Here is a 19,855-nt window from a genome sequence, read left to right on the forward strand (position 1 = left end):
CTTCCTCGGCGGCCCCAGGAGGCTCGTCACCGGCCAGGATGGCAACCACGTCTCCATGCAAGGGTGTGCTGGCCGAGCTCCCAGGCGCTGGCCCTGCTCGGCGCCACGTCCCCCTCCTGCCCGGGGTGGCCTTCATGCCAATGCCGCCTCTCCCCGTGCCCAGGCAGCGCAGAGCTTCAGAATGGCCCACCCACATCCTCACCCCCAGAGGGGGACACAGGCCCCGGGTGAGGCAGAACCGTAACCGTGTGCCTCAGACCTCTCATCTGTAAAATGAAGGTCTTCCCTCGGCTTGCCCAGCCTGCCCCCCCCGCCTTGCTCCCTCACACACCTCTGCCTGGGCAGAACTTAGCTTCCATCAGCCTCCGATCTACAAAATGGGGCTCCCGGCCGGCCGGCCGGCCGGCCAAGCCTCACAGGGTGATCTCCCCTGTCCAGCACTGGGCTTATAGAATGAATGGATGAAATGAGCTGCGCTCATTAAAGGCCTAACTGTCACATGCGAGGCTGGGTCTGGTCACTGGAGTCGCCCATGGAGACATTCCTCTCGTCCAAATACCCCTGAGCTCTGGCTACCACAGTCTCAGGCTGGGCTCTGGGGCGGGAGGTGCAGAAGGCCCAGGCCCTGCCCACAGTAGCTCCCAGGCTGGGGGGAGACAGACACGGAGCGTGACCTCGTGGGGAAGCAGCCAGCACTGCGGGTCCCTGCGGAAGGAGCCTGCAATGACACTGCGGTGGGGTCCTGTGGCAGGTACAATAAGGGCCCCCAAAGTTATAAACATCCTAACCCCGGAACAGCGAATGTTACCTTATATGGCCAAAGGGGCCTTGCAGATGTCATGAAGGATTCTGAGATGGGCAGCTAATCCCGGATTACCCAGGTGGGCCCTCAATGCAGTCACACATGTTCTTATCAGAAGGAGGCACAGGGAGATTTGACTCCACAAGAGGGAAGTAGAGGAGTCGGGGGATGAGGTCGCGGGGCTGCCAGCAGCCACCAGAAGCCAGGAGAGGCACGGAGCAGCTCTGCCCGGAGCCTCCAGGAGGAACAGCCTGCCGACACCTTGATTTTAGCCCCGTAAGACCCATTTCGGACTGCTGACCCCCAGGACTGTAAGAGGATGCACGTACGTTGTTTTAAAACCCCTCAGTCTGTGTTGATTTGTCAGAGCAGCAACGGAGAACGCCACTGTCCATGAGGAAGGGTGGGTGGGAGTGTGGCCTCACTCCTCCCTCCTGCTCAAGGAAGTGGGTGAGCGAGTGAGGATGAAGTTATTACACCTGGAACTGCTCCAGGGCAAAACAAAGTCACCCCAAAGTTCAGTGTCTTAGTTGCTATTATTAGTAACAAACTGGTTGGGTCCCACTCACCTGACTGGCAGAAGTTACACAGCGGGCGGGGCGCGGGGGTGGCGACTGGGGCAGCGCCTCAGGGCCTCTGCCTGTTGCCCCCAGGCCTCAAGGTCCTGTGGCCATTACTGGGCACACCCTGATGCCGGACAGGGGTGGCCACCAGGTACCAATGCTGGGATTTGTCTCCTCTGGCCACCAGCCCCTCTTCCCACAACTGACCATAGGCCGTGTCCACAGGCCACCGCAGCCTCAGCCACGGGCACCCTCACACCCCTTGCCCTGGGAAAGCTAACCCTAGAAACACATCCCTGAGCAATTAGAATGGGAAGCAGTAACTCGGGTCACTGCAAATGCTCACATTCTACATCTTCCCCAGCCCAAGCCTGAGGCTGGCTCCTTAAAACCTCCTAGAACCCCAAAGGGACGTCGCCCTTCTGCCTTTAGGGAGCAGGAAAGGCAAGGCCTGAGGCCAAAGGGAAGTTGGCTGCTTGGCCAGAACCGAAGCAAGCCCAGCCCAGGTGTCACATTGAAAGGACAAAGCAGAAACATACTCCCCTCCCTCTCCCCTATCTTGAACTCGGGGCTCTCTCTTGCATCCAGTAATGGAGGCGGGGGGGGGGGGGGGGGCGAGGGCAAGTGAGCCTGTATAAAAGACTCTCTGCTTTTGCATCGGACTGGCTGTCTCCCTGGTGTGGTCTTTTGGGGATCTTGAAATCTGGGCATAACATTCAAGCCAGAAAGGAGAAGCGGGGGGGGGGGGGGGGGCAAGGAGAGGCTGGAAGGACCACCGCCAGCCAGGGCATGTTTTGAGCAGGAAAGGTGAGGCATGGAGAAAGGAAGAGATCTGGAGGTTGGGGGGCGGGTGCTCACAACACTTGAGGAGATGGGGGCACGAAAGGCAAGGGGCCAGGTGAGAAGACCAGCTATAGACAGACAGACAGACTGACTTCCACATCTGCCCAGGCCCCAGACGGCAGGGGAGCAGAAGGGGGCTGGGAGGTTTGCAGACCTGCCCTCTGCACCGGGGGAGCCAAGCTGGCTGCTGAGCTTCATGTTGACATTTCGGGGTCAGGAGCTTTAGGGGGGCGCAGGCAGATAGACCATCCACTTGAGGGGTCTCAGGGGGTCACACCCACTGACACCAAGAGGGGCTTCCACTTCAATGGGGGACCCCATTTCTTTTCACCCTTCTTCTCCCAAATGGGGCCCCTCCTCTGCACCGCCCCACCTCCCAGGAAGAAGAGACTGTGTGATGCTGATTGTTACTTCCGATTAATTATAATGGCTACCAAACACCATGTCCTGGTAAAGCACTTTAGGGACACTTTTTTTAAAGGATATTTTTTCCATTGATTTTTCAGAGTGGAAGGCGGGGGGTGGGCGGGGAGAGAAAAACCTGAGAGAGACACACCGACTGGCTGCCTCCTACACGCACCCCAACCAGGGCCAGGGATCAGACCCGCAACTGAGGTATGTGCCTTTGACAAGAATCGAACCCACAACCCTTCGGTCCATGAGCCGATGCTCTAACCACTCAGCAAATCAGCCAGGGCTTCAGTGACACTTTTTTAAATATGTGTTTTTATTGACTTTCAGAGAGGAAGGGAGAGGGAGAAGCATCAGTGAGGAGATAGAATCATTGGTCAGCTGCCTTCTGCACACCCCACACTGGGGATCAAGCCAGCAGCCCAGGCACGTGCCCTGACTGTAAATTGAACTGTCGACGCTCAACCACTGAGCCATGCAGGCGGGGCCCTAGTGACACTTTTAAACTTAATCGCCATTCCCTGAACCCCTGCAACTATGCAGCATTTATTCCCATTTCGCACTTGAAGAAACTGAGACCCACAGGGAAGTCCCCTGCCTCCAGGTCATGCCCGGAGCCAGTTTCCCCAAGGAGTAACTTAGGCACAGGTAGGAGGGGTCACGCAGAGGGGCTTCCCTGTGCCCTCTGGGACCAGAGCGTCTGGGCTGTCCTGACAGCCTGCGGGAAAAGCAGAGGCAGAAGCAGCCAGAGCAGCACTGGTCTGGGAGCAGTGTCCGGATGTCACCCCCAAAAGCCCGCAGGCCTCTCACAACCACAGTGTCCAACCCCTACCTTGTCAACATCTCCCAGGCCTACCCCATCTCAGACAGGGCTCCCCCACCCACCCTTCCCCAAGCTGGGGACAGGTGCAGTCCCTGAGCGACCCCCATTCACCCCACCCCTGTTCTGGAACCCATAGCAGGGGCCCACCAGTGGGGAAGTGGGGGGTGGGGAGTGAGGGAGCTCTGTCCTCCGTAGCGACCCACCCACCACAGCAGCCAAAGATGACCTTTCTCAGACACACATCTGACTGCTAATGCCCTCCACGCAGACTGCCATTCAGTTTCACACCTCCAGGCCCTTACCCATCTGCCCCCCCCCCCCCCCCCGGGGCCTGCAGTGTCCTGCCCTCTCTTCTGCTTGGTGAACTTTGCATCCCTGGAGACTCCACACCCAGGTATCTAAAGGGAAATCTCCCCCAGCACCCAGGCAGGGGCTGGCCTCCCACCTTGGCTCCCAGCAAGGATGGAACTCTGGGCAAGGGCTTATCTGTGGCCCCATCTGACTCACTAGTCAGTGGAGCTGCTCCTCAGGGCATAACCCCGCCTGAGCACCTTTGTCCTGGCACCCAGCTCTGGCCTGAAGCAGCAGCTGGGTCCACCCTACTCCGCCCAGTCCCTCTGCCAGGGACAGCAGCCAGGCCTCCACCCCCACCCCAGGACTTTGGGGACTGGAGCAAGTACCAGGCCCAAGGACCCTAGGGGCGGGGGGTGGGGGGTGTTCATCTTTGCAGCTGAACACAGTGGTTCCCCCGGGAGGCCTCACTCTCCGAGCCAGGCTGAACCCCACCCTCCAACCCCGCCTCCCAGGAAGTCCACTCAGATGTCTCCATCCCCAGGATCCCAGGAGGAATTGCCCCGGGCACTTCTCTCTCCACCGCGGCAGGTGCAGGGAGAAGAAGATTCTGGCTTGAGAGCCAGGCGACCCTGGTTCAAATTCTGGCTCAACACCCCTGAGAGCGGCTCACTTCACATCCCAGGGTGCCCTCTCTCCCCATTCCTGTGGGTTGAGGTGTGTGTGTGGAGGGGGAGGGGAGATCCCTCCACATGGAAGGAAGCCTGGAGAGAACTTGGCACCTGCTAACGATCTATCCTTCTTCATCTCTGGACCCCAGGCGGGTCTCCTCAGACCCCCAAATCTGAAGGGCCAAGGCAGGATCAGAGAAGCCCACGATCCACTCTCTCCCGGCCCTCCCCGCCCCTCCCCTGCCCCTCACACCACACCCAAACCCCGCAGCCGGGGGGAGGGGGGTGGGGGGGGAGGCCCCAGCTCCACAAGCGGAGGAGGGTCAGGAGGAGAAGCTACTCTGCCCCCCTTCCTTTCCCAAGCTCCCAGGACGGGGGACGGGAGGGAGGGGGGGGACGGGAGGGAGGGGGGGACGGGAGGGAGGGGGGGGACGGGAGGGAGGGGGGGGGACGGGAGGGAGGGCGGGCACCCCGGAGGGTTGTGGCATGGATGGGTGGAAGGCTGAAAGGAAAATCGTGAGGAAGGGATGGTCAAGCCCCCGGTTCAACCCCAGAGCGTCAGAACTAGGAAACTTGCTCCGGAACTCCGGGGGGTGGGGGTGGGGGTGGGGGTGGGGCCCTAGCTGCGGGGTGGAGGCTTGGGTGGGGACGAACCCTGGGGGCCCCGTCGGATCCTCCCAGCTGCGGTCCTCCGGGCTGGAAGCCAGCGCTCACCCCCCTTCTCCGCGGTGAGGAACGTGCACACCCCCACCGACCGGGGCTCACAGGGCACGCACTGGCCGGCACTGCACCCGCACACACACCCGAATGGGGCACACGCACCCGAAGCACACGCACCCGAAGCACACACAGGAACACGCGCGCGCTCGCACACGCCTCCCTCTGCGCAGCGCCTCCTACCTGCAGCGCCGCCACCGGCCGAGCCGGACTCCGGGATGCGGGCGCCGGAGCGGAGGCTCGACGGGCCCGGGCAGTAGCCTTCGGTTCCGGCCGGGGATCAGGTGGGGCTGGCAAACGCCGGGGCTGGAGCTGGGACTCCCTGCCTGCGGCCCACCCCGCCCCGCCCCCCGGCCTCCGCCCATCGGGGGACAGAGGCGTGGTCTCCAAAGGGGCGGGAGGACCCTGCCTGCTGCGCATGCGAACTGGCGCCGCGCTGTGGGGTGAACCCGCTGGGAGGAGGCTGCAGAGCTCCCGCTGGGAAATAGGAAGGGGTGTGGGGGACCGTGCGGCTCAGCCTAACCCCTCTGGGCCCGATCGGGCCCGTTCTCTCGTCCTCCCTTCCAGCCTCGCTCTGTCTGCGGTGGAATATCGTCGGGAGCCTCCCGGGGCCGAGCCCAGGTCGGCAGGTGGCCGAGGATTCCGTGCCAGCCCCGCAGAAGGCACCCAGGCCGCCGAGCGCTGGGCACGCATCTGGCATCTCGTACAGTGAGCCCCGCAAGGACCACGGCAGGGGGCTGGGACAGAAAGACTCGAAGAGGCGAGCGCCCATCTCCATGTCCATCTCCATCCCCAAGGCTGGGGTGGAGGAGGGCTTACCCAGACCCCTGGGCGCGCTCAGAGGGACTTGTCTGATGGGGAAAACTGGTTCCAGGCCTGCACGCACGGAGTATTTTCGGTCCTGTGATAGGACGGCGATAGGAGGGTCTTGTTTCAGGAATAAGGCTGAAAAGGTTTCTGAGTGGCCCATTCTGGCACACAGTAGGGGCTCAGGGCTTCCTCCTCTGGGACCACAGGGCAGGCACGCTAGGATCTGCTCATCCGAGGCAGATGGAGACAGTCAGGCCCACTCATCTCCCCCTCAGTGCTCCCAGTCTGGGCTCATGATGCCATCCGCCTCCCAGTCACTCAGAGTAAGGGGCCTCTCCTCCACCTCGCAGCCTCTGTCCGGGCTTCCCAGGCGTTTCTCCTGCTGTGGCTCCAGCCCCTCAGGAGCCTCCCGTTCAGCCGGGGGAGCTCAGGTACGCAGCCATGGCCACCACCCTCGGCAGTGCTGCAAGGCTGTGCCCTGTCTGACTCCCCACCATATTCCACGGCCTGTGCCTGGGCGGCCACCTCCCTGAGCTGCTCTCAAGCACTGGGGTCCCCCACCCTCCGACCTTGCTGATGGGCCTGCCCCTGTCTGAAGGCTGTTCTTTCCCTCTCCACACACACGTCCTGGTATCAGGCCTCAGCTCTCATGCCAGCTTTCCCCCTCCAGCCCCACCACACCTTCAGCCTTCCCACCTGGCCGCTGTGTCTCTCCCCCCGCCCTACACTCCTGCTGCCTCGGGAGTTGGTGGCAGCCCCGGGAGGGCCAGGCTGAAGTTCGTTCTGGGGGAGACAATGCTTGGAGACGCCAGGCAGCTCTGGGCTCCAGCCTCACTCTGCCAGTGACTGGCTGTGTAATCCTGGCAAGTCCTCTTCCTTTCCAAGCCTTAGCTTTCTGGGCTGTAAAATGGGCTTCTAGCCGAAGTGTGTGATGATCAGCAGAGGCAGATCGTGGGGCCCAGGAAAGCCCCATCATACAGGTGTTGAGCAGCATTGCCTCTGGGCCGGGCAACTCCCATGTGTTCAAAGTGAAGGTAGGGTTGCGTCTGAGAAAACGTGAGCCTCCCCCCCCAAAACGGTAGAGTTCAGGGGATGCTTGGGCCCCTTTCGTATTTCAGAGTGCTGGAGCCTCAGGGTGCTGGAGCCTCAGGGTGCTGGAGCCTCAGAGTGCTGGAGTCTCAGGGTGCTGGAGCCTCAGAGTGCTGGAGTCTCAGGGTGTTGGAGCCTCAGGGTGCTGGAGCCTCAGGGTGCTGGAGCCTCAGAGTGCTGGAGTCTCAGGGTGCTGGAGCCTCAGGAGGGGTGTCATGTGCTGGTTGCAAGCATGAGCTCTAGACTCACTGCCTGGGCTCATATTAGCTGTGCAACCTTGGGCAAGTGACACAACCTGTCTGTGCCCCGGCACCTCACGTGTACAACCAGTGTCATAGCACCACACCATGGGGTTGTGGACGAAAGGGGCCACACGCTGACCTGACAAGCTCAGGGGAGGCCTGCATGGGGGTCTTGCAAACTCAGAGACCTAAAGTCACCACAAAGGACGGTCTGAAATTAAACTTTAACTAAAAGCAGTTATGGTGGGCAGTTACGTCCTAGGCCAGTATCTTCACTGACAAGGTCAACCTTTACCTTAACTGAGCCTATCTGTCTTTTTGCATCTATGGTAACATATCCTTGAAATGTCTGGGTAACGTGTAACTTCCCTTTTTCTGGACCCCTTGGGGCACAGCCTAATGTGCTGGGTCCCAGGACAGATACTACAAATTCCTTCATTATCCTGTTAATTGTTTCTGCACCCACCTAAGCATGTGTCCATCATTTTACTTTTTATCCAATCCCAGGGGTTGCCCCCCCCTTTGCTTTCTCCCGCCTCTCTAGTCTATCACCAATGGATTTCTGTCTACCTATGTAACCCACCTATGTCCCTTCCTTTGATTGTAATGTATAAATATAGATGTAGCCCGCCATTCTCTGGAGCATTATCTCAATCCGTTGAGGTTCTGCTTCCCGGCGATTGTCCACAGTTTGGCTCAAATAAATTCACAAAAATTCTTCACAGGTTTGAATGTTTTTATGTGAACAGGGTCCTTGCGGGGCCACGTAAAGCCCCAGCGCGCTCCCTGGTTCTGACTCGGTGTTCAGCATGCCTTAGCCAATGTCTTTGGATCTAGCCCAACCCCCTCATTTTGTGAAGACACTGGGTCCCCAGTAGCAGAGACGTGTGCCCAGGCATCCCAGCATGTTAGAACTAGAAGGTTCCACACAGAGCCCAGCCCTGGCAGATGAAGAGAGAGGCCTAGAGACAGTGACCTGTCCAGGGCACCCAGCCTGGTGGGGGGTGGGGGGGAGGTTGGGGGGGGTGGCATTGGCTCTGCTCTAGTGTCTAGGCATGGGGAGGTTTCCAGACAGTCAGGGAGAGCCTGGCCTCCTGACAAGTGTGGGGAAGGGAGGGGCTCCCTTGAAGCTCTGGCCCCAGGGCCCTGCTGCTGGCCTCATACACGGAGTCATCTAATGGCGCCACCACGTGCAGGTGCCTTCCCGCCCTCGGCAGGAGCTTCATTGATAACAGCATTGAGCCTCGGGGAGGTGCCCTGGGGCACACAGTTAGGAAGGGGCAGAACTGGGATCCATGCTGCCCTGTCTGACTCCATCCTTGTGCCCTTCCCCTCCCTCCTCCTCTTCCTCTCCCCTCCCCCAGGGAAAAGACACCTCTGTGGGCTCCTTGACTGGCTGTCCAACCTGCATTCCCTCCCAGGGCAGCCCTTTCCACTCCACGGGGGTGGGGAGGCCTTTTGTCACTAGACCTGGCCCATCCCCTCTTCCTGGTTCTGCAGGAGACAGAATCTTCTCTGCTCCAGGCCCGAAACCCCTGTCTCCACGCTCCTGTAGGTAACCCGGCTGCCCCTGTGAAACTCTTAAAATAATAATTTCCTTCAAGACCCCAGCAGATCTAATTGTCCATCTCTTCTTTGAGAACTCTAAGAACACCTAAGGCCAGGTGTCTGGGGGCGGGGGGGCGGGATATTCAAGTGACCACGCGGACCAGTCCCCCCACCCCCTCTAGACCGTCTAGAAGAAGGCCAGTCAGACACACAGAACTTTAGGTTGGAGGGGTTGCTATGGTATTCTTCTGAGAGTTCAGAAATGGGAGGGTCACATGGCACTCTGGAGCTTTCTAACTTTTATTTGTCTATAAGTGTAGCTATCTCTCTTTAAAAAAAAATGGATTGATTTTAGAGAGAGAGGAATGGAGAGAGAGAGAGAGAGAGAGAGAGAGAGAGAGAGAGAGAGAGAGAGAGAGATTTGTTGTTCCACCTATCCATTTACTCACCGGTTGATTCTGTATGTGCCCTGACCAAGGATCAAACCTATAACCTTGGTGTATCAGGACAACTGCTCTAACCAACTGAGGTACCCAGCCAGAAGCTATTTCCTTGTTTTAATTTTGTTGTTGTTGTTTTTGTGATCATTAATTATTTAGAAGACCTCCTCATGTGCTGCTAAATCTCAGAGTTTCCTCTTCTGGACTTGGCTGTTCTCTTTTGCCCACTTTTCTGCTGGGTTTTGTTGTTGCTATTGTTATTAATCCTCACCTGATATTTTTTCCATTAATTTTTAGAGAGAGTGGAAGAAAGGGGGGAGTGAGAGAGAGAGAGAGAGAGAGAGAGAGAGAGAGAGAGAGAGAGAGAGAGAGAGAGAGACACTGATGGGGCCTTGACCGGAATCAAACCCAAAGACCCTCAGTCTGTGGGCCAATGCTGTAACCACTGAGTCAAACTGGCTAGGCCTCTTATGTTATTTTTATTGTTGTACACATCCAATTTAGGACTCTAACCCAGAGAGAGTTCATTCTTAAATGCAGCATTAAGTAAAGACCCAGTTGACTGAGGCATAGAGTGAGACGCACCACCAGCTGCATATCCACATCTGTCCCCCGCGTTAGGTCCCCACCTTCAGGGCTGCCTCTGAACTGGCGCCTCTTTATCAGTCTGTTCCAGCTCTGTGCTGTTTGTATCGCCATGGCTTTGTGGTCATTGCATTAAGGCAAAGGTCATGTCTAACTCTTAATTCTTAAGTGCCTTAGCTATTTGTTTACATTTTAGCTTATTGAGTTCCTTAAAAAAATCCAGCTGGAATTCTGATGAGGGCTGCATTGAGGTTAAAGATTAATTTGGGAAGACTTGACATCTTTCTAATATTATGTACTAGTAGTTCCAGACAAGAACATCTTTCTATTCAGGTCATTATCTATGCTCTTTATTAGAGTTTAATTTTTTTCCATGGAGGCCTTGTACTTAATTTCTAGATACTTTTATAATTTTTGTTGCTATTGTAAGCGGTATTTTATCCCAACTTTTCTTTTTATGTCAAACCTAGAGAAAATTGGAAAGGATGAACACTCTTATACCTTTTATTTGAATTCACCAATTTTTAATATTGGTGAATTCTCTCTTTCACGTACATTCACACATACACTCCGGCCCTCCCCCGAACCACTGGAAAGTAAGTTCTAGCCATCATACAAAACATTCCACCTTTTATGAAAATGACATTTCCCAGCTGGTTATGCCTGGTGTAGAGAAATGTTGTTGGTTTTTGTATGTTGATTTTGAATCTGGCAACCTTGTTGTTAAGGGCTGCTGCCATTTTTTAAAAACCACAACCACAATTAGAATCACATTTTATATCATGATCCTCTATCTTTACTATGTGTGATTCACTCCATATTTCTATTTTGTTCTCTTTAAATTTTTCAAATGTGGGTTTCAGACTCTGAATTGATTTCATGACCCACTTATGAGTCTCAGTTCACGATTTGAACAGCTGCTCCAGACCAGGTTGGGGGCCCGTCTTCTGTGGCCCACATTTCGGGCTCTGATCAGACTGCAGCGTCATTCCTGGTGCGGGGGACTGTAGCCCTGTCTGACTGAACTCAGGGGTCCAGGGTCAAACAGTCTCCCCAGGGCTGGATGCTGAGCTGGCTTCAGACCTGCGTGGGATGCTGGGCTGGCCACCGTTCCTCTCTGAGCCCACTTCCCCAATCACGGGGGCTGGGGGCAAGGAGGGCATCATCCCTCAGCGCTCTCCAGGCTCAGACTTCCTGTCTCTCCACAGGCACTATTTACTCTCTTCAGGGTTTGAGGGAGGGGGTGGGTAGGGCATTGAGGTGGAAATGTTGAGGTGGGGGCCTTACCTTTAGCTTCACCCTTACCTCCTGCCTCAAGTGCCACTGAGATGGGCAGGGCTGAAGGCATGAATTATAGTGTGTGTGTGTGTGTGTGTGTCCCAGAGGCCTGACCTCTGGCCTTGTTCAGCTGCATCCTTTGGACTCCACATGTGGTGGACATCAGGCCTAGTGGGAGGGCAGGGGTCAGGGCCCAGGCATGGCTGGGAGAAGGCCTGGGCCCAAAAGACTCGTGTGGCCTAAGGCAGAACACTCACCTGAGCCTCAGCCTCCACATTTGGCCAATGGTTATGATCATAATCCCTGTTCCCTGGTTGGGGCGAGGATCCAAGGAAGTCAGGTGCTTACAGGTACCTTATTAACACAATATCACTCTACATTAATGTATATGTTTAAAATAATACCTTTAAATTTTTTTTTATTATTTTCTCACATATCTTTTAGATTCAGTCTTAGGTACCTTTTTATTTCTCGTATAAATGCTTTTAAAAAATGACTTTTCCTGACTGCTTGTTACTATTATATAGAAATTAAACTGAATTTTGAATATTGATTTTATACTGGAAAACTTGATACATTCTTTAAAATGAATTTAACCAATTATATGTAGGATTTGTGTGTGTGTGTGTGTGTGTGTGTGTGTGTGTGTTTGATGTGTTTTCTATGTAGACTAATGGTTTTCAGCGAGGTGTGCTGCCCCCTAGTGAGAGATTTGGACATTTGTAAGAAAGTATTTTGTGCCCAAGAATTAACACATCAAAATTCATATTATTTTGTTTTTAAGTATTTTTCTTTTATTCATATTTTATATTATAATTAAAGAACTATATTAATTTTTTGAAAATATACATGTGGACATTTTATATTATCTAAGAATTAATTTGTTAGAGAAAGGGGAAATTTGGATCTGACAGGATTGCAAACCTATAAGGTTCTGTTAGTTTTCTTTTTTTTCAGGTCATATTTTTTGAATCTTGATCTTGCCTTGCTGTGCTCTCAAGGCCTGGACAATGTGAACAGAAGTGGTGAACATCTAGTTTTGTTTCAAATCTTAGAGGAAATCCTTTCAACTGTTTTTTTTCACCATTTACTAAGATTTTTTAAAAAATCATAAATGGGTATTGAATTCTATTAAAAAAATTTTTTTCCACATCTGAGATGCTCGCATTTCTCTCGATGTGATGTGCCACCCTGACAGGTTTTCATATATTCTGATTGCTTTTCTAATGCTAAACCCACCTGGAATTTCTGGGATGAACTCAAGATGCTGACGCATTATTCTTTTTACATATTGCCACATTCCATCTTCCGTCTGCTGGCATTTCGTAGGCTTTTGCGCTTGCGTTTGAGTGAGACAAGCCCATCGTTTTCCTTGCTCATGAGGCCCTGGTCAGTTACACTGGCCGCTGGGCGGGAAAGGGAGGAGGACACACAGGCTCCCTGAGCTCAGATTTACACCGACCAGGGAACCCGCCCCTGGCCTTGGCTTGGAAACTGTGTGAGAGGCGCGCCCTCTGGCGGTCACAGGGCACAACAGCTCCATGAGCTGGACCGGGTGAGCGCAGCAGGGCCAGGCAGGGGAAGCCAGGTGACAGCAAGAGGTAAGGCTAGCAGGCCAGCAGCCCAGCTTCAGAGATGGGTGACCAGGACCAACAATGATGCAACATGCCTATAACTGCGCTGTTCTGATCCTTTTGAGCTGTGAGGTTCCTGAATCATAATCTTTTTGTCTACAGAGTTGGGGATAATCCACCTGCCTATCAAGTGGGAGGAAGTTGTCAAAGTGCAGGTGTCCTCTCCTGGCCTCAGCATTCTTGTTTTCTTGTCTATTACAAGCACGTGAGAAATGGCAGCTAGGGCACAGGGAATTCGGGGCTAATAATTCTCCGTTGTCCAGAATGAGAGCCCACATCAGAGAGGGCTGTGTTCATTCATTAATGCTTGTCCTTCATTTTATTACTAGAGGCCTGGTGCATGAAATTTGTGCATTGGGGGAGGGGGGGCGGTCCCTCAGCCCGGCCTGCATCCTCTTGCAATCTGGGACCCCTCAGGGGATGTTGGGCCTAAACTGGCAGTCAGACATCCCTCTTGCAATCCAGAATGCTGCATGCACCAGTGACTATACTTTTCATACAAGTGAAAGGCATCTTGCTGTTGTATGGGCAGCTACATTTTTTTTGCCCTGATTATAAAAAGTAGTACATAACATGATCCTTCTGAGGCAGTAGTATCATTTTCCCCATCTTATGGGTGGAAAAACTGAAGCAGAGAGAAGTTAAGTAATTGGCTTTGTCACACAGTTATAAGTGTCAGAATCAAGGCTGATCACAAAATGTGCAAGCCAGAGTCCATGCATGTCATCACTGCATCATCCTGTTTTTTCAGTGTTAGAGTAGCCTTGCCAGGTTTTAATTTTTGAATCTGAGACTGTTCCCAATATATAGGGTAGGGTACCTATGCCTGGCCAGTGATCAGGGCCATCTGTGGGACGACTGGCAGGTGGGGCAACCTGGGAGCCCCCCCTCGCCCCCCGCTGGCACCCGCCTTGGCTGGCAGCCTGGTGCCACCTGCTGGCTGGCCCTGCCCCCCAATCACCGCCGCCGCCGCCTCCGATTGCCTCCCTCTAGGGGGAGGAGGGGGGCAGATGCTCAACACAGGCAGTGAGTGTCTGCCCCCTGGTGATAAGTGTGCCAGTCATTCTGCCATTCAGTCGATTTGCATATTAGGGTTTTATTATATGAGATTGTTCATTCATTCAACAAATATTCATTGGACATTGTTGCAGACAGAATAATGGCCTCCAAAAGATATCCACACCATAATCCCTGGGTTTATGACATGCTAGGTTACACAGGGAAGGGGAGTTAAGGTTATGGATGGAATGAAGGCTGCTGATCAGCTGACTATAAGAAGGAAGATAATCCTAGATCATCTTGGCAGGCTCACTGTGATCACAAGGGCCCTTAAAAATGCGGCTATAGTCAGCCAATGTGTAAGCTGGGAGCTTCCAATGTGTAAGCATGTCACTTCTATCACATCCTGCTGGTTTAAGCAAGCCACAAGACCAGCCCAGAAGCAACAGGTGAGGAGGAGCTCCAAAAACGTGTGGCCATCTGTAGCCTACCACATGGGTTTTAAGGAGGTACGTTGTCCCCACAGGCAAGGAGGGGTGCAGAGGGGGGGGGCACTCTGGGACTAAATAGGACAGGTCTGGGATACATTCTAGGTTTAATGTGGTTGGAGGGGGAAATATTGGGAGTTGAAGGTGCAAAGATAAATTAGAGGTACCCTGACAAGGGCCTTGAATGCCATAACTGGTGGTATAAATGCTGGAGAGGGCAAGACTGGAGGCAGGGGGCCCAGAGCTGGTGGGACAAGGATCCTCGGGAGAGAGGTGAGGCCCAGGCCTGAGCAGGACAGGGGCTGCTGAAATATAGGGATGGTACCTTCCTGGGTATTCTATGAGACTGTTCACCTCTCAGACTCTTCATCCTTCTTGCTAATTCAGATGAGCCTGGGGTGGGGGATGTTTGGATGAGAGAGTGAGGAATAAGAATGAGAAGGGAAGTGAATAGTGGGAAGATGAATGGCTGAAAGAGGATGAAAGCACCAATTAAAACTGGGAAAATAGGTGCAGCCCCAGGGAGGGCCTGGGCAGCCCTGTCCCCTCACAGCTTGGCAGACAGGTACCTGTCCAGGCCAGCAGGATGACATCATCAAGCCCCCTAAAAACTCACCTGTTCTCCTTAGCAGAGAGGTCTTTTGAGAGTTTTAGGGATGAACTGAAGTGGGAAGAAAGTTAATGGGGCAAGTTTATTAGAGTAAAACGAACAGATGTTAGGACAGACAGCTATGACCTCTCTAGGAAGGTTCTGGAATGGCCAGGGAGGAACTTAGTGAGATGAATGTAGTGGGGGTGTGGCAGGGTGGCGTTAGAAAGGTGTGCACTGTTCAGAGGTGGAAATAAAGCAAGTCTAACTCCTTTTCAGCCCTCCCCTAACAGCGGGCAGGTGTTCTAATGTGTGAAAGGTCTCGGTCTGGTCAGGGCTTATTCTGCCACACCCTTGTCTGAAAAACTGTGGGTGGGGTCACACCGAGGAACCTGTCCCCACCCCAAGATAAACAGGTTCCGTGGCGACCAGGAAGGGGTGGAGAGTTGGGTGGCCCCGTGCTCCCGAGGGAACTGGTCAGAGGGGGAGGGATGGAGGAGCAGGGTTGACTCCTCAGGTTTGCCCAGAAGCGCTGAGGGACCCAGGCAGGCCCAGAGCAGGCACGCCTACCCTGACAGGAAGGTCCTTTTCGGAACACCCATTCTAAGGAGATTCACACTGTGCCAGGTGCTCACCCCGAAGACACGCCTACATTTTGCTGATGTAGAATTCAACATTTACAGCGAAGTGACTTGGCCACTATCCCAGTTTTTCAGTGGCGAACCAGCACCCTAAGCCAGGTCTTTAGCTACCAACAAGGACTTAAGGAAGGCAGCACCGGTTAGGACTCTCGCCAATGGGCTCCAGCGCCAATGGGCTCCAGCGAGGAGCCTGCTGCCTCAGTGCAGTGTTGGGTCAGGTGCCTGCCCTCCACTCCCCAGGCCACCTGAAGGGCCCTGCCAACAGCCACAGCCGGTCCAGCCCACCCACCGCTGGCTTCCCCTGGCTCCACAGGCCTAGTGCTTCTTCTTGGTGGGAGGTGCCCGTGCCCTTCAACATTCCTCTACTTAACCCTTAAATGGTTGGTTTCTAGGACTGTCAGAGACCCTCTTCTTCCCTCTCACACACTACCATGGCTTCCACTATTATGTTTACTTTGATTCTCTAATTTGTATCTTCAGCCCAGATCTCTCAGCTGAGCTCCAGATCCAGAGTTTTATTATCCGTAAGCTCTCCGCCAGGACACAGCAAGTCTTCACTGAAGAGCACCAAAGGGTTCCTAGAAACTGCAACCTTATGTGAAGCAATGTATAAGGAAAGCAATGTTGCCACAGGCTGGTAGGTTGATAGAAACAAGAGTTAAGTTCCTACGGCCTATTTCTGGTCACAAAAACATCACCAGACTTCAAAGTAAAGGCCCCAAACACTTCTAATATTTAAGTTGAAATAAATGTGAGCTATACATACATTTAAGAAAGATGAATAAAAATCATTCTTTCCCGACCAGCTTATCCCAGTTCAGGGTTATGGTGACTGGAGCCTCTCCTGGCAGCTCAGGGCACAGGGCAGGGACCAACCCTGGATGGGATGCCCTTCCATCACAAGGCCACCCCTCCCACCCCTACTCAGACCCGCACAACACAGACACGCTAGTTCATCTCCCGAGCTCGTCTTTGGGATGTGGGTGTGCACAGGTGTACATGGGAACCAAACCAACTCCACCTCTGTGTCCCGGATTTAAATTCATTTCTAAGTTTCATTCTGTGACCTTTGACCAACCTCACTATCCTTAGAAAGCACATCAAAGCTTTCCAGTCGATGATTATCTGTGTTCCTTAAATATTTTTGTTAGTAACTAATGCCTGGAATGGCATGAAACTGAGATGCATATCAACCTGGTGATAGTACTGATTGTAAGCAGTCGGCTCTCACAAGACCACCCGGAGGCATGACCCGAGTTACACTATAAAAAGTGTTACAGCTGGGCCCTGGGGCGGAGATAATCCGGCAGAACTGTTGGGTGTGCGTCCTCTCTGACCCTACATTCCGTAAGGAAATTGCCTTAGAGCACATCTGCTGCAGCCTGTGGAGTTGCTCTTCCTTTGCTGGTCTGCAGACACCTCATCACTGTGGCCACTACCCCTTTGCCTCGCCGTCAGAAGGGAGGAGAGCAGAGACGGGAGGACGCCCACACAGACGTGCGGAGAGGTGGATTCCACACAGAGTGGCCCAGACTGGAAATCATGTTTTTCTCTCTCATCAAACTTACAACAAAACAACATTGAACAAAATGATGTTATTCGAGGACCTTCTGTATAGAACTCAGACTTCAAACTCAACAAATTCCAAAATTCATAACTCACCCCAAATCTGCTTCTTCCATATAAGTCATATATTTCTCAGTGTCATGCTCCACCATGACCTCTCGTTGGACCACTGCATTCTCCTTCCAGCTGGTGTCCCTCCAGCCACACTTGCTCCCTTTAATCCACTCTCCACCCTTTCAACAGCTTTCCAAATTCAAGTTCTCACAGTGTCTTTCAAAGCCCTGTGGGACCTATTCCTGCCCACGTCTCCAGACACGTGCCACCTGCTCCCTCTGCTGCAATCAGCCATTTTCCTTTCCCCAACTCCTCTCGTTCTCCAGTTCTTCGAGTCATGTTCACCTCCAGGGAAGTCTTCCCTCCTCCAGTTCCCCAGAGTGCATGATACCCTTCCTCCGTGACACTCATCCCAGACGTGAGACCTAGACTGTGAGCGCCACAGGGCAGGGTGTCTCCTGTTTGCCACTATATTCGGAGCACCTAACCTGACACCGCACCTAAAGTTTGTTGAATGGGTGGCACGGTGCCAGATAGTCCCCACATAGTAGGGCTTAAGAAATGAACCCTTCCTCTTTTTATGCTTTCTCCACAGTTTCCTTTGAGAATCAAGCCCTCTTTGGGGACAAGGCCACCCTATGAGACAGGTCCTTTTCTCTCTCTCCCCTAGGTAGAACCAGTCTACATTCCAGTCCAGGGCCGAAGCAAGACGAAAAGGTGAAAAAAAACAAACAAAAAAACCCACCACAGACATGCCAGAGCCACGCCCAGAGTGAAGAACAATGAAATTCACTGCACCCAATAATGCCTGCCCGTGTGTAGGGAGTGTGTGGGAGGATGCCTTTACAAAGGCGTGTCCAGTTCACAGGTGGAAGAAAAGCAATCCTAACTCCTCTGCGGTCATCCCATTTACAAAGCACAATTCCAAATGCTTTGCAAATTCACTTGTGTTCTCTGTCAGGCAAGGGTTGATCCAGGCAAGGCTGCCCCTCTCTGAAATACCGAGGAGGGACTAATTGAAGAATCTACCATATGGTCAGCAGTGACGGAGACTACCCATTCCAGCAGGCTTGGCTAGAACTCATATTTAAAAGCTGTGGTTTGGGCCCGGCCAGTGTGACTCAGTGTTTGAGCACTGACCTATGAACCAGGAGGTCAGTTTGGGTTGCGGGTTGATCCCCAGGGTGGGGCATGCAGGAGGCAGCCAATCAATGATGCTTATTATCGATGTTTCTATCACTCTCTACCTCTCTCAAACCAATAAAAATGCATTTTAAAAAAATAAATAAAAGCTGTGGTTTGGGTAAAGAGGGGAGTGCTCCACCCAGAAAGATGGCATCAGTGGTGTGACTCAGCACAGGGGTCCTGGCGGCTGTCCCTTCAGCTCTCTCCCCAGAGCCACAAACTCCAGTCTCTCCTCACATGACTCTAGTCTGCTCCGCCCACACCACCCTCCCTCCCTCCCTGGGAGCTCAAGGTGCACATGGGCGCACATGGTGAGGCTAAATCGCCTTCCTTTTCTTAACCACAGACCAACATCTAGAGGACCTGTGGATAAACATCCAGTGGAGATAACGGTATCTGTTCAGTTTCGCTGGGCTGATCAGAGAAGAGAATGAAAGGACAATCAATTCTCTATAAGAAGCTGCCGTGGCACAACCATATGCAAGGCTTCAGAGGCTCAGAGGAGTGACTGCATGACCATCTCCCAGGAAATTGGCCAAGTTGCCAGCAGCCGCTGGCTCCATCCAAAGCAGCCAGAAGCACAGACCAAGGGACAGGTCTTAAGGTTGCAGCTCCAAGAACCCTGGGCCACAGCTTGAAAGACACAGCTCTGCACTGGCAAATAACATTCTCTCGGCTCTTGCAAAGTGAAAATTCTCTAGATGTACATTGATTTGCTCAATGACATCTTTCCTCCCATCCCAAGACTACAGTCCTTTCACAGCAGCACTGCAATAACCCTCTCTAACTGGGACAACTCCTCCGGACTTTAGATACTCTGAACTGGAGATCTTTTTATTCTTGTCTGATTTTATCTCTTGCCTTCTATCCCAGATTGTCTCTTGCCAATAGACTCAATGAACCACCTGTCCTTTTGTTTTAATTCGGCTTCTCCGCAGGAACCTGCCCAAGCTCCCTCTGCTCCCTCTTGGACCTACAGATTTCACATTGCGGGCAAACAGTGAATGGAAGCTTCTATTGCACACACAGTGCCTTTCTCCTGGAACAAAGCGTCAGACAAGAACCACCGGCAGTTTCTCACCTGGACTTCTGACTGCTCCAGACCTGGGAATGAACCACACCCACGCCCCCGGTACCGCTGCAGGAAAGCCACCACATTTCCACTATGAAGTTTGTGTGCTGAAGGTCTAAAGAAGGGAGGCAAACTCCCAGGACCAGAGAGTGAACCTCTGAGGCTTTGCAGGTCATATCCATCTCTTGCACATTCTTCTTCTTTCTGTTGTAACCTTGTAAATTCCCCAGGCATGGGGTCCACAGGTACCCCTGTATAGTTTAAGACGAATGACAAAAAATCCTAGCACAATGACTAAATATCCTTTCCCATGCACAGGACCACTGCTGGCCTGTATGGCCCCCTTCCCTTGGAAACTGGAATAAGGCGTGTCCTGTGATATAACCCTACCAAGGCGCTTACCTTGACCAGCTGAGCAGAAGCTAGATTTCAGCCTCCATGACCTCCCGCCCCCAACAGAGTGCCTTTGTGCAGTACACAAACTGTGCAACTAACCATGGTGGCCCTGCCTTTA

At 53.3% G+C, this 19,855-nt stretch overlaps 1 protein-coding gene across 2 annotated transcripts in view; it reads right to left on the reverse strand.

Moving 5' to 3' along the window:
- Positions 1-5,466, reverse strand: part of CAPN5 (calpain 5) — a 53,303-nt gene extending 47,837 nt beyond the window's left edge. For both annotated transcript variants that reach the window (XM_036324892.1, XM_036324889.1), the window contains exon 1: positions 5,305-5,466. The gene's annotated coding sequence lies outside the window, so the exon portion shown is untranslated. The remainder of the gene's footprint in view (positions 1-5,304) is intronic.
- Between the last annotated feature and the right edge of the window lie 14,389 nt (positions 5,467-19,855).

The sequence above is a fragment of the Myotis myotis genome, unplaced genomic scaffold (assembly GCF_014108235.1).
Source record: "Myotis myotis isolate mMyoMyo1 unplaced genomic scaffold, mMyoMyo1.p scaffold_m19_p_10, whole genome shotgun sequence".
In the NCBI taxonomy this organism is placed as follows: Eukaryota; Metazoa; Chordata; class Mammalia; order Chiroptera; family Vespertilionidae; genus Myotis; species Myotis myotis.